The 12,287-nt window shown below is 44.5% G+C and overlaps 1 protein-coding gene across 1 annotated transcript in view; it reads right to left on the bottom strand.

Moving 5' to 3' along the window:
• Positions 1 to 12,287, bottom strand: part of LOC138164864 (ankyrin repeat domain-containing protein 13C-like) — a 76,538-nt gene that overhangs the window by 63,329 nt on the left and 922 nt on the right. The window lies entirely within an intron of this gene.

Below are 12,287 nucleotides of genomic sequence, written 5' to 3'. Positions count from 1 at the left end.
TAGAGGGAGGGGAGGAGAAAGAAAAAGAAATGCTTTGCTAATTAAAAAGAACTATATACCTATTACCACCAAAAAGAAAATGTTGATTAATCATTCTACATGAAGTCATTTCAGAAGCAACATGCATGCTGATCATTGTTTATATAGAGCAAAAGGTCAAACGACACACTAAATTAGAATAAAAGGATAGAAATGGGGGGGGGGATTAGTTAATAGTAATAGGTCCAATATGAACTACTTAAACAGCTGATCTTCCTTTCCAACTCCCTGAAATCAGAAGTAGACAAAAATGACAGTAACTAGGCACCATTATGGGAGAAACTGAACCTATAAAAACTGTCACCTCAATGTGGAAGCATCTCAGCTAACTTTACACAATCTCCCTTCAAGGTGAGCCAAAAAAACCCTTCGGCTTTTTCAAAATATCCCAAGGGCTGATGGAAGAACAAATGGCAAGAAGGAGTTAAGAGAAAAGGAGCCTCAGGAGAAGGGCAGCTGAGGCCTGGCAGGGCCACAAGTGGGAGGCACTGGGCTGCTTCCACACAGTCCTTCATCTCCACCCTTCCAGTAGGCTTGCTCTGAAACCCATGAAATGTTGACAAGTTAACAGGAAATCACACCTCCACAAAACTTCCCTGAAAACTAGGTTCATTCCAAGAGGAATGAACAGGCATGTGGAAATCCAAGTGGAGCAGAGAGTGTTCACAGTCCTGAAGAAGTCTGCATATTTGCACATAGCCAGGACAAAGTGAAGAGTGGATTCCAGGAAGGGGCAGGACATGGGAAGGGGAAACATGCAGTCAAGGTGGGGAAAGGACAAAACCCCTCCCAACGGGGAGGAGCAAGGTGATGACAAAAATCACCTTCTTTTTCCGTTGGGAACTACTAGACTCAAAACAGGAGGGCCTGCTTTTCTGCAAGGGACCCCAACAGCACAAGCATTTTCCCAGCCTAGCTTGGCACCTGTCCTGCCTGCCAAGGACACACAGGGAATCAAATCCAGATTGGGATGCAACAACAAATTATGTCAGCTCAGGTGGGGCCTTGTCCTTGGCACTTTAAGAGTTTCCTGCATGCTTCCGGAAAAGTTCCATGGGATTCGGGGCAACAGGTGTCATGGTTTCCTAATGCCTGCTGCTTCCAGCTAAGTCACCCCTTACTTTCCCAGCTTTCTCCATGGCACAGCACAATTCTCACTGCCCTCTTTCTTTACCCCAGTCCTGCCAGAGGCTTCAGGAATTCAACATTCTTGGTGAACATCAAGTCCATGAGAAGGGGAGTTGTTTCCTTACTGAATTTGTATTCCAAACATCTAAGAGTGCTTTACATCTGGTAATTAATAAAAATTTTCCTTATATTACCTGGTGACCAGCCATCTTAAATTTCCCCAATTCCACAACCCCCTGGGTCAACACAACCCCCCTTCCCACCCCCTTCAACCACACAGCACAGCAGGTATCCCCTAGATTTCCATTAACCCAAACTTCAAACTCAAATCACATTCCTCTCACACACTACTCTTCATTCCCAACCTGGCCCCTCTTCTTTCTTCCAAAACTCCCTCATCTACTTTGGTAGCCTTTTAGTCTTACAGAAGCCTTGAAATCATGGCTTACCACTTTAATGTATCTCTATCTGTGGACCTAGAAATTCCTTTCAGAATTAGAGAAATTCAGGAGGGGCATCTAAGCTGGGCTTCAAAGGACTATGAAGAATTCTGCCAACAAGGACATAAAGAGAAGACATTCCAGAAATAAGAGACAATGGGCGGCTAGGTGGCGCAATGAATAGAGCATCAGACCTGGAGTCAGGAGGACCTGAGTTCAAATTCGACCTCAGACACTTAACACAAAACTAGCCATGTGACCTTGGGCAAGTCATTTAACTCCAACTGCCCCAACTTCCCCCCTCCAAAAAAAAAAAAAAAAAGAAACGAGATAGAAGCAAAGCAATAAGGCCTGCCTATGACTCACCTGAGGGAATATCACAATAATCACTTGATGCACATGGTCGGGTGGCTCAGTGGGGAGGGTGCCGGCCTGAGCACACTGAAGATTCTTAAGCAGACAAATGCTATAATCAGGGCTATGTATTAGTAAGATTAGTTTGGAAGCTGCATTAAAAGATTGGCTTGAAAGAAGGAGGGTGGAGGCTCCAGCACCTGTTAGGGGGCCAGCACAGTCCCATGGCAAGAGCAGGTAAAAGGAGATAGAATAAATGTAAAATGATGCGGATGAGACACTGCTGGAAGTCAACAGGTGAAGAGTCACTGAAGCCTGGACAGGAGAAAAAAAGGCACTTGTACAAGTGAAATGAAAGGAATCTGTGATTAGGGAGGAGAGTTTTAAGTTCAGTTGGTGAGTCGCTGAGGTTGAGTTAGTAAGACCACTCTGGGACATGATGGAAGTGGGGGAGGGAATTTGGAAATGAGGAGGGTAAAAGGGGCTATTGGGCAAAACTCATTACCTTTCCACTCCCAGAGCTCCTCTATTACACAGAAGGCTCCCAGATCTAATCCAGCTAAAATCCCTCCCCTGAACTCCAGTTCCCCACTTCCAACAGCTCCCCACTTCCAACAGTCTGCTGAACAAAAGAGGGAAGTGATTAAAAAAAAAAACAATTTGGGATCAGCAGACCTGGGTTCAATCAAATGCTCTCTGCCACCTCTATGACCTGAAAGTCCATTCAACTCCCTAGATTTCCATTTCTTTTTCTGTAAAGGGGAGGCCCCCTCGGGGGAGTGGGGGTGTAACAAGATGATTTTAAGGTATTTTTAAATGCTTACTGAGTTCCACAGTGATATCCCACTCACATACATTCTAACTTCATGACATTTATATTTGTCCAAAACTGAAATCATCTGGCAAAACCCACACAACTTCCCTACCACCATTTCCCAAATCACTAAAGCTTATCCATATATAAAACAATACACATGCATGTGAACCAAATCCTACACAGACCCCTCCAAATTCTCTTATGCTGGGTAGAAGAGAGTCACCAATTACAGTCTAATTAGGTTTCTAGTTTGTGTAATTTCAAGGTACATGATTTGATGGTGTTCATACATAAGTGCTTTTCCTCCTCAAACAAAACATACTGTGTGAGATCTTTGTTCTTCAGTCATTTAAGATGTATCTGACTCTTCATGACCCAATTTGGGGTTTTCTCCACTGGAAAGCCTTGCCATTTCCTTCTCCAGCTCATTTTACAGATGAGGAAACTCAGGCAAATAGAGTTAAGTAACTTGCTCAGGGTCACACAGTATAGGTCACACAGGTCACACAGCGTCAGACACAGTATATGTCTGAGGCCACATTTGAACTCAGGTCTTCCTAACTCCAGACCTGGCACTCTATCCACTGAGCCACCTAGCTGTCCGGAAGTTCATTAGCAGCATAATATGGATTTTGTCATTGGCTATATACTATTCAATGCTTTTATCAATGAAAATATACCATTTTATGGCTAAAGAATTGGAAAGTGAGGAGAAGACCATCAAATGGGGAATGGCTGAACAACTCATGGTATGTGATTGTAATGGAATACTATTGTGCTGTAAGAAATGACAAGCAAGATGATTTCAGAAAAACCTGGAAAGACTTACATGAACTGATACAAAATGAAGTGAGCAGAACATTGTACACAGTAAAAGTTATATTATACAATGAAACACTGTGAATGACAGCTATTCTCAGCAATAAAATGATCCAAGACAATCCCAAAGGACTCATGGTAAAAAAATGTTAAGTACCTCCAGAGAGAGAAATGATGACGTCTCAATACAGACCGAAGCATACTATTTTTCTTTCTTCCCTTTTGTTCAAGTCTTTCAAAAAATGACTAATATGGAAATGTTTTACATGACTGTACATGTATAACTCATATCTGATTGCTTACTGTTTCAGGAAGGGGAGGGAGAAAGGGATAGAATTTGGAACTTAAAACTTTAAAAAAACAACAACAAAAAAGCCCAAAACTTTTAAAAACTTAAAAAAACAGATGTTTAAAACTGTAATGCAGGAAAAAAAATTTTTTATTTAAAATATACCATTTTATCCATGAAGACAAAGGACACATACTTAACACAGAACACATACTTAACATATTTATAGATTATACAAATAATTGTACTTTGGGAAAACAAAGAGAGCTAATTCATTAAATGGCAGAAAAAGGATTCAGAAAGATCTCAATAGGCTGAAAAGACCAGGTCAAGAAACATTCACTAAGAGGCTTAAGGTGCCGGGTACTGTACTAAGAACTGGGGATACAAAGAATGGCAAAGCTCAGTCCCTGCCTTAAAGGAGCTCCAGTTCCGGAGGAGGCCACATGCAAACTATGCAAAAAAGAAACAAGTTCTTGATATTCAACAGAAGGCACTAGAATGAAGATGGGGATGGGGAAAGGCTTCCTGTGGAAGCTGAAGAAAAGCCAGGAAGACCGGAGGAGATGAAAAGGAAAATCATTCCATGCATGAGGGAGAGCCAGTGAAAATGCCAGAGGAGCATCCACGAGGCATGTGTCACTGGAGCTGAGGACACAGGGGTACACAGTATAAGAAGACTAGAAAGCTGGGCTGTGGGGCAAACTAAGTTACGAGGGCTTTGATCCTGGAGGTAATGTGGAACCACTGAAGTTCACTGAGTGGGGGCTCGGGTAGTGCTGACATAGCTGGACCTGCACTTTAGGAAAATCACTTTGGCAGCTGAACAGAGGTTGCACCACAGTACTGAGAAATGTGAGGGAGGCGGACCAAGAAGGAGGCCAATGCAGCAGGCCAGGCATGAAGTGGTAAGGCCCTGCCCCTAGGCGGTGGCATGGTGGAGGAGAGAAGGGGGCGAGCAGATCTGAAAGATGTTACAAAGGTAAAACCAACAGGCCTTCACAACAGATTGGGGCTAACACCAAGGTTGACTGCTCAGAGACTAAGAAGATGGGGATGCTCTCGAGAGTTAAGAGGGAAGTCTGGTTTAGGGGAAAGATGAGTTCAGCTTTGGACACCTCTAAGACATCCAGTTCAATGTGTCCAACAGGCAGTTAAAGATGGGAGACTGAAGATCAGCAGAGAGGTCAGGGCTAAATAAGAATTGGAGAACAACCAGAAGAGAGATGAGAAGTGAGTCCATGGGAGCTGATGAGATTCCCAAGTGAAACAGTACGGGCAGGAACGGCCCAGGACAGAGCCTGGGGGGGCAGCCACAGTCCAAGGGCAGAACCAGCATGAAGTATCAGCAAAGGGGACTGAGTGGTCAGATGGCGAGGAGAAGCAGCAGGAGAGAGGATAAGAGGAGGGCTGGCAGCGTCAGAGGCTGCAGAGAAATCAAGAAGAATGAGGGCTGAGAAAAGACCAGGAACTGCCACTGAGAAATCACTCATAACTTCAGTGACAGCAGCTGAATGGGAAGATCAGAAGTCAGGCAGCAGAGTTAAGAGTGAGAGGACAGAAAGTGAAGCACCTACCGAAGATGGCCTTCTCAAGGAGTTTATCAACAAAAAGCGAAGTAAGTAGGGAAGAGAGGGAGCTCTCAGAGAACGGCCTTAATTTTTCCAGTAAAATATCAGGCTGAGCATGAGGGGAGAGTGAGAGCCATGGAAGCTGTGAGGAGAAATGAATGGTTTGGAAGACCTGCTATGGAGAGCAGGACAGTGAGTCATTTAGGGAGGAGTAAAAGGACTGCCAGGCAGAAGGGAGGGTCCAGCTGAAGTTATGCAACAGAAATTTATAGGAGATCAAGTCAGGATGGTTTTGTGATTTCTTCTACCTTTGTTCAGCAGCATAACAGCAGGGACCAAACAAGAACTGGCCAGAGGGCAACACAAGCTTTCTGTCTTTCTTTTTTCTTCTTTCCTTTCCCTTGGTCCAGAGGATAAGCACTCTGCCCAAAGGGAATGTAAATCTTAAAACTCTGAAACCTGTTCTTTTTTTCTTAATCCTAAATCACTCTAGCTCTCCTAGACTGGCCAACAAGTCCCAAGCAGAGCCCTACTAGGTCATAGTTTGGGCCCAGATAGACTCAGAATGAATGTAAATAGCAATTGTTTCTGTTTCAGCCAGAAACCCAGAAGGCCTTCCCCTCCCAGATGGATTTTTCCTTTGTTTGTTTGTTTGTTTTTGGAAAGGTAAGGGGGCTGTGGTCTGCCTCATTTCTTATAAAGCCTTAATCACTGAATGGGCTAGGCCTCAGTCCAACAGAGACCTGTGGAAGACCTTAGCCTTAAAAGGCAAAGGTGCCCCACTGCCTCCAGGGGCCATCTCCAATTGTCCTGATCTGTATCTGGCCACTGGACCCAGATGGCTCCAAAGGTGAAGTGAGGCTGGTTACACCTTGCACAGCCCTCCCTCACTTAAATCCAATTCACTTGCATGTCATGGCATCACCTCCCTGATGTCAAGGTGCTCTTTGAGAAGGAAGCACAAATAACAAAGAAGGTATAGGAGCAAAAGCAGTCAGTGGTAGGAGTGAAGTGACTCAAAGCTGAGGCACAGCAGGTTTAATCAGCTATATAAAAAGAGGACACAGGATTCAAGAGGGCAGCATTAAAGTTGAACTGGTTCACCCAGGGGTTGAAAGAAGAAACGAGGAGAGTGTAGCTGAAGTACAGGGGTGATGGCTAAAGAGAAAACTAAGGGGTGGAGGGACTGGAGGTCACAGGAAGGACACAGAGCCAGGGTTTCCTGTATTGAAGGCATAGGTACAGCCAGAATGCCAACAGACAGTGACCAGATGAGGGAATTTCAGAGTCCATGAACAAGGAAGTGATACATCTGCAGGTGATGGAATGATCAAGAGTCAGACCTTGGTGTGTGTGTGGCTGAGGTACAGCAAAGGAGCAGGCCATAGGAAACAAGTTCAGGAACTAGGAGATCAGTATTTCAGAAAATATCTGTCTGCCCCATCATTCGTTCGTTTGTCTGTCCGTCCATCCATCCATCTATCTCTGCTGAAGTCCCCTCCTATAAGAGGAGCTGGAGAGGAAAGATTGTGATATAGGTATTGAACTCATTAAAGAAGGGTAATGTCAATAAACAACTACCAGGATTCTTACTAGGTGAACTGCATGAACTCAAAGGAGGGGAGGTAGGAAGTGACAGTGACGATTCCGACTCATCCACTTTGACCAGTGAGTTAGGGAGAATGAGTAACAATGTAGCTGGGGCTGTAAAGGCCAGGGAGGCTGTGTCATCAGGAGCAAGTCAGTTCTCAGTAAAAGCCAGAAATGAGAAAGGAAAAGATTTAGGATGAAAGGTGTATTGTCTATGGAGCAGGCATTCCATAGGGCTCAGTGGGAGAGGTGAGTAGCTTTGGGGTGGGGAGGGTTCCAAAGGAATGGGAGTAAGAAATCTGGCAGGGAAGGCCAGGATATGGGTTTTGAATGGTGATCTACACCATTCAGAATTACTGGGGTGTGGAGAGTATAATCCGAGGAGTTTGTTAATCATTAAAGAAAAATTTTAAATGGGCCAAAAACAGAAGAAAAAACTTAAAAGGGATCGATGTAAAGTCTTAAATACAATTACATAAAAAAGGAACAGAGATCTGATTTGAAAGTTCATGAAAAAATATAATAAGGGAAATCTAACCTTACCCCTAAATTCATAGTAGTATTATTTGTAATGGAAAAATTTAGGGAAATATATATCCAACGATTGGGGAAAAGCTAAACATATGATGATGATAATGGAAAATTACTACACTGTAGGGAATGACAAGTATGAAGAATTCTGAGACACATGAAGTGATACAGAGAAAAGAAAACAGAGCCCAAAGATCAATAAACACAATGACTTACAAGAATGAAAATGAAAACACTACAAAGTGACAAACCTCAGAGTACAAGTGACAGTTAGGCCTAAAATACTACATAAAACCCATCTACTTTGTTATCAAACTGGTAAGGTACAAAAACTGAAAGTGACGCGCAGCAATGGAACAGTGGGCAGCTTTGCTTAACTTCTTGTGTGAAACTGGGAAGAGTAACTGGGAAGCCACACTGAGATGTAACAAAAAAAACTCATTCAAAATGAAATTTTTCAGATAAAAGTTGTGAGGAGTTTCTAATTTAAAATAACTAATGCAATGAGAATGTATGAACATAAGCACAGTAAAAGCACAACAGGTTAATCCTGTACTGGTCATATGTTAACACCATATCCAGGCACACTTCAAAAGTGGTTCAGTAACAAGATGGTGAGGAGTGTCAAAATTATGTCACACAAGGAACAGTTGAGGGAACTGGAAATATCTATCTTGTTAAAGAGAAGATTTAAGGGAGGCGGGTAGGTAGCAGAGTAAAGCACCCACCCTGGAATCAGGAGGACCTGAGTTCAAAACCAGCCTCAGACACTGAACACTTACTAACCATGTGACCTTGGACAAGTCACTTAACTCCAATTGCCCTACCTTCTCCCCTCCAAAAAACAAAAAGAAAAAAAAAGAGATTTAAGGAGGCCCATGATATGTGCAAGGAAATAACACTCTCTATGCAGCAGGCATACCGGGCAAAATTAGGAAGAATGGAGAGGGAAGCAAAATTTAGCTCCCTATTATATAAGCAAGAATATTTTACACTATCCAACTATTACAGAGATGGCTTTAAAAAACAGAGAGCTCAGGGCGGCCAGGTGGCTCAGCCAGTAAGAGCACCGGCTCCAGTGTTGGGATGACCTGGAGATCGAATCCCGAGCTCAGCACCACACCCAGAAATAACTGGCCCTGTAACCTTGAGCAAGTTACTTTAACCCGATTGCTTAAAAAAAAAAAAAAAACCACAGTGAGCTCCTAAGTAAGGCAGCTAGCACTTATTAAATGTCTACTATGTGCTGGATTCTGGGGATCCAAAGAAAAAATGACTGTCAAAAATATCAGAGAAGGGATTCCTACAATGAATGGAAGGCTGAATTAGAGAGTCTGAGGTCCCTTGTAACTAAGGCTTTTGTGTACCTGGCAAGACTACAACTAAATGCTATGGATCTTGTTTGCATGTGACATTAGACTGATAACACTAAGATCCAGAACACTGCAGAACCCCCTAGAAGCTTGACAGGAAGAAGATTTGGGCTTATTGAGAGGAGGAACCGAGCTGGTGAAGAATATTTAATGCCCAGATTCTGACATGTCTGGAAGGACACCCTCCAAGACTTGTCTTGTATGTCAGGACAAACAGTAGAGAAGCACACTGAGCTTGACCCTCAACTGACCAAGAGAGTGGGACAGATGGCTTTCAGGAAACTGCAAAGTTCTTACTAGCCCTAAACATCCCACGAAAGCAAACACCTACCTAGCTTTTTGCTACTAAGACCTTCCTGGTTTTGTATACGGCATAAAAATGTTTCTGAGAAACTGAAAATAAGCATCATACAGACAGCAATAAAGGGGCACACTGCAGAAGTGAGTGAGCCAGCTGCAAACCTAACAAGGAATCCCAGAAAAGAACAATGAAGGGCCCCATCGTGGAGCCTCGACAGGAAAAGACAGCCTGATCCAAGGTAGAGCAGCAGAGGCGGCCTCCAGGGCTCTGAGCCTGGCAGGAGGCAGGAGGGCCTTCAGCATGCCAGGGGAATCCCAGAAGACAAAACATTTGGGAAACTATGGACAAGAGTTAAAAAACCAGGGTGGGGGTATGGAGGGCTGTGATCTGCACTGTGGGGAACCACAGACTATCAAATACTGAGTAATGTGCCAGCTTCTTAATTACTAGGTCTGGCTAGGTAAATAAATACTCAAGGGCAAGAAGCATGTATTATTTATCTTCCTAGCTCTCTTAAAATAGAACAATGCCTAGAATTTTTTAACGCTGATTTGCATCCTTATAGAAGGATATCTTCAAAATTTAAATCAATTATCCAGACTAGCAATAAAAGTGTACTCCATCAATAGGTTTCTGCACAAGAGAAGCAAGTGATCAACAAACCGGTGAATTGAAGTTATCCTTCCCTCAGAGACAGTATGTTAGCAATGTGAGAAGAAAAAGAACCTAACAACATTTAAATGTGTAGGCCACTTCTAGGTACTGGACTGCATTAATACTGAAACAGAAACACAGACACACAAGGCAAACAAAGACACTCCTCATAAAGAACAAAGAGAAACAAGTCAGAGAAAACAGTTGAGAAGAGGACCAGAGATCAAATAATTTCTATTTCAGCAAAACTGTAAACAAATACTGGACTAGATGCTGTCAAAGAAAGTTTAATCCTTAAATGCTAGTGATTCTATGGATCACAAAACAAAATCAGTTCCAATGACATTAGTCTGTAAGTCATAGTCATACCTAATCCTCTAATGAAATACAATGTTTTATCAGGTCATGCATGAGGTGTTCTGGAGAGTCAAATCCAGTCTAAATCACTCTAGTTCTAAATTTTAGAAGTTTGGGCTAAATAATATACCAAGAAGGCTCATGATGCCTACTATGGGGATAGAATAACATCAACAAAAATGGTCAGATGTCTATTGCTTGCAAAGCCTTCCACTAAAATCACCCAATGCCTCATTGTGCCCTGAGGATGACTGGGTCCTGAAGAATTTTTTTTTGGGGGGGGGGGGCGGTACCAACTGGGGCACTTTATAGCAAAGTAGAAAGGATTAATATGGACCCTTTTTCTGCTCTACTGGAGGATCATTCTAACTAAATTCATGAAGACTGGCAAAGGTTTGTTTTTACTCTATTTAGTGGGCAAGAGTTCTTAAGGAACCTGTGACCTTAGGAGGGTACAGCTAAAGTTACTATAGTAAAACAAGTGCCAGCTATGCTAATGAGGTGATTCACAGGGAGATTAAGGAGTGATTGAGGGGTCAGTTCTTAAAGGAACCTGCACTTTTTGTATCTACTGCTTAGGCATTTTACTGAACTTTCACTGGGAAAAGTTGGGGAGCCCCATAGGGAAGTGTGGTAGGTATCTGTCAAGGACGGTTGATGATGCCCAGTCTGCCACCAATCCACGTCTTGTTTGACAAGATGGATGTAGGGAGCATAAATATGTCCTAAGTCTCAGAAGCACATGAGAATGCATAGAATAAGGTAGGGAATAGGTACAGATAGTCCAGTGGACACTGAACATTTTTATGCCGGTACAAAGCCAGTTCCAACTCATAATTCCTACAGGTGCAGTTTGTTACTATACCAGGGAAAGAGAGAAGTGTTCTGCTGGGGCCCACTCAGGAGTAACTGTTAGACACAGTGGCCTTGGGCTGGGATCATGTTTTCAGGATAGGGAGGAAAAGGGTCTCTGAACTGGGGTCTGAGCACAGGCACTCAAGCACCCCACCAGAGCCCTGAATTACAAGGAGCCAGAGCACTCAAAAAGATACAAAGATTAAATATAACGGTGGTCACTATCCGTATGTGCTAAAAAAAAGCGACTGATAACCTAGGGACACCATCCCCCTCCCACTAAAAGTTATGTCCTACAGAATAAGCAGGTGATGATAGAATCACCACTGCTAACAGCTGACACTAAGCTTGCTTTCACAGCAATCTAAAGGAAGAAAGGAGGAAATAAAACTAGTCTACAAAAAGACAAACAAGGTGTAATTCCAAGTAACGTTGGTGTTTGGGACATAATTTGTGGGAAACAGCAGGCGAGTCTGAATGAAATTGACAGGCTTCAGAGTGCAGTAGTGTGAAAACTGGGGTGTTCCGTAAATGACGAGTCCTTCCTCACTGCGGGCCCGATGTCAGGAGCCATCCTGTGGATAAGCCCCCATCCTCCGGGCACACGCCGATCTGCTCAACATCACAAGGAAGCTGCCGGGCCTCCGGAGCGGGCGCGGGCTTCGGGGACACGGGTCGCCCTGAACCCCGAAAACACCGCTCCATGAGGGGCCTCGGAAGGTCACGGGCCCCACGGACCAAGCCACGGCGAGCGGCAGGGCGCCCGCGCTGGCCCCCGGGTCCCCGTTACCCCGGCTCCCCGCCCCACGAGCCACGCGCCCGGCCAAGCCTTCCCTGGCTCGGACAACAGCCGCTCTGAGCCCGGGCCCGGAGGAGCCGGTACAAGAACCGGCGATGGGAGGACTCAACAGTCAAGCCCAGGAAGCGGCAGCCCGGCGCCCGGGGAAATCGGGAAACACAGAGGACCGCGCAAGGAAGGCCGAGGGGACCCCGGGACCGGGGTAGGGGGGTTCCCGGAATCTGGGAGACGCGGAATGCGGGGAAACCGGCGGGGCAGGCCCGGGGGAGATCCCGGAAGAATGGGAGGCTTAGGGGCTCCAGAGGAGAGGTCGCGCAGGGGCGCCCCCAGAAAAGGGGAGATGCAAGGGTCCCCGGAGAAGAGGGGGGGG

The sequence above is a fragment of the Petaurus breviceps genome, unplaced genomic scaffold (genome assembly GCF_028583685.1).
Source record: "Petaurus breviceps papuanus isolate PSGF00001 unplaced genomic scaffold, PetGlider_PUasm1.0 207, whole genome shotgun sequence".
In the NCBI taxonomy this organism is placed as follows: domain Eukaryota; kingdom Metazoa; phylum Chordata; class Mammalia; order Diprotodontia; family Petauridae; genus Petaurus; species Petaurus breviceps.
This window is presented reverse-complemented; position numbering and strand designations above follow the sequence as displayed.